Consider the following 2,990-nt stretch of genomic DNA (forward strand, 5'->3'; position numbering starts at 1 on the left):
ATTTACTGACAAGAATAGACGTTCCCTCAGGGAGGAGAACTCTCGAAGAATACATTTCCTTTTAGTGAAGACTCGGTTAATGAATGTATATACAAAGTAAAACAAAGCTCGCTGGAGCATTAAGCAACAACGTGTACCCATATAAGGAATACATACAAAACTCCATATAAAACCTCCAAGAGTTGGCTGCCAACAGTGAGCCTCCTGGTGCACAATGTAAATGGCACTCAGGGGAGGGAGGGGGGGCACTGAACGAAACTATAATTCATTTAACGCTTTTATGGGAGGCGTCTCAGTTTTTTTTTTATCAATAAGGCATTGTCTTTAAAACAGATAAACAAAAATATATATGAATAATGTCAATATAAATACTGAATATTCATCTAATATTTATCATAGTTATATGAATAATGTCAATATAAATACTGAACATTTATCTAATATTTATCAAAGTTATATCAATAATGTCAATATAAATACTGAACATTTAACTAACTAATATTTATCAAAGTTATATCAATAATGTCAATATAAATACTGAACATTTATCTAACAAATATTTATCATAGTTATATGAATAATGTCAATATAAATACTGAACATTAATCTAATATCTATCATAGTTATAAGCTACAGAACGTACTTATTGTATATGGTTCATTTAATACATTTATTTGCGTCTTAGTGATCTTTTATCAATAATTGTCTTTAAAACAGATATCAATAAAAAAATATAAATGTAAATAAGAATACTGAACATATATCTAACTTTAAAATAAAGATTTACGAGCCACTAAACGTACCTATAAGGTTAATTTAATGCAATTTTCTTTTTTATTTATCTCGGTGATTTTTTTTTATTAATGAGTGATTAACTTGGAATGAGATATCAACAAAAAAACAAATATAATGTCAATATGAATACTGAACATAAATCTAACCATAATATAATAAGTTAAACAAATTAGAACATGAAATTCAAAAAATTTAAATCATGACGGACCGACACAAACACGGGGAAATAAAAAAGCTCCAATTAATTATTTCTATGTTTACCTCTCACTTGTCATAACCCAGATGTTGGATATTATTCCACTCAATAGTTTGCCTGACATGCATTCTATTTTCCCCTTAAAACAATAGGTTTTTATGCTTCAAGTTCGGGACAGCAGAGAACTCCATAAAAAAAAGGTGGAACTATTGTTGTAATGGAAAATGAAAAAAAAATAATAATAATAATAAAAAATAGGAAGAAGAAATTTTTCGAGATGCCTCTATTTTTTTCGCAGTTTAATGAACCATTCATGAAAGTGAAAAGCATATGTAGGCGATCTTCCTTTATTGATATATAAATTTGAGAAAAAATTACGATTTGAGAACGACTATTCAGAACACTTTTAAGGCTTGAATGCCACTCATGAATGGCAGAGACAAGGAACAGGGACATTGTCCTATTAAGCAGTACAATGCCACAGAGACTGACCGTATATCCATATGATCAGCGCCAAAGCCCCTCTCCACCCAAGATAGGACCAAGGAGGGCCAGGCAATGGCTGCTAATGACTCAGCAGATAGACCTATAGGCTCCCCAAACACCCAATCCTTATCTCACAAGGATGGTGAGGTTGCAGCGAACAAAGGAGCTAACAAGTTTGCGCGGGACTCGAACCCCAGTCTGGCAATCACCAGGCGAGGACGCTACCACCAGGATAAAACATTTTATCAAGAGGAAAAAGCGTTTTATGTAGGATTACTTAAATCACCTGAAAATAATAGAGTGTTTTGTAAATACATAACACAAAAACCCAAAATACACACGCACACAAAAAAGGGGGGTAAAACATAACCTCCTCCCAACTTCGTTGGCGAGGAGGTAATAATAGAACGTGTTATAAATACTTAAAAATAATTAACATGAAAGACATTTTCTTTCGTGAAAGGATAATTCAGGCATTAACATTTTTCCTTAGGATCATGTAGGTTTCCACACGCACCCAACACCCCCCCCCCCCAAAAAAAAGGAAAAATGCTTTAAAACAACAGATTCCTATGTGAACTGAAAGCATCGCGCAACATTCTGTGAAATCTATAATTAATATATAAACAAAAGCTTAGATATTTACTAACTGGGATTATTTGAAACTTCTTCACGCTCTTCAACCCTTTACCAAATATTTAGTCAGTCTCTCTCTCTCTCTCTCTCTCTCTCTCTCTCTCTCTACTCTGATGTCTATTTAATTGGTGTCTTCCTTCCTATTTGTTGACATCTTCCTGGATCGTAAAACAATTCTCTCTCTCTCTCTCTCTCTCTCTCTCTCTCTCTCTCTCTCTGTATATATATCTCTCTCTGTATATATATATGTGTATATATATAAAAATAAATATATGTATACATATACATATACACATATATATATAATATATATATATATATATATATGTGTGTGTGTGTATGTGTGTGTGTGAGAGAGAGAGTAATAATACCTTAACGTGGTGAAAGGTTTTGCGAATCACCATGATCAGCAGAGCTGTACTAGTCAGAACCAACCATACTAGGTTGATTTGCTGTGAGTGATCAGTCAAAGGTCTCCCACCATCACCAGCCCCTATTCAGCCAGCGTGGTGATGAAAATGCCCAAACTACATTTATGAATAAGGACATGCCTGAGAGCTTTATCCTGCATTGGACTACAAACAGATGCATTTGTTGTTGTTGTAGTTGTTGTTGTTTTGCAGTGGACTAGAATCGGCTGCATTTATTATTGTTGTTGTGTATGGTTTAATAATTAGAGAAATAATCAGTTAAGGAAAATAAATTTATTTTCATTCTAATAACCTAATAATACATCACAGGAAACATCATAAACCTGATAAAAATTCAAAGAATATAACAAAAATCTCTTCGCTTCTCCCAAGTCTTAGTAACAGCATCAATCACGAACACAACTCCATAAAAACTTATTTCCAGTAAATACGAAAACTGCTTAAGG

Source organism: Palaemon carinicauda, chromosome 2, assembly GCF_036898095.1.
Source record: "Palaemon carinicauda isolate YSFRI2023 chromosome 2, ASM3689809v2, whole genome shotgun sequence".
Taxonomy (NCBI): Eukaryota; Metazoa; Arthropoda; class Malacostraca; order Decapoda; family Palaemonidae; genus Palaemon; species Palaemon carinicauda.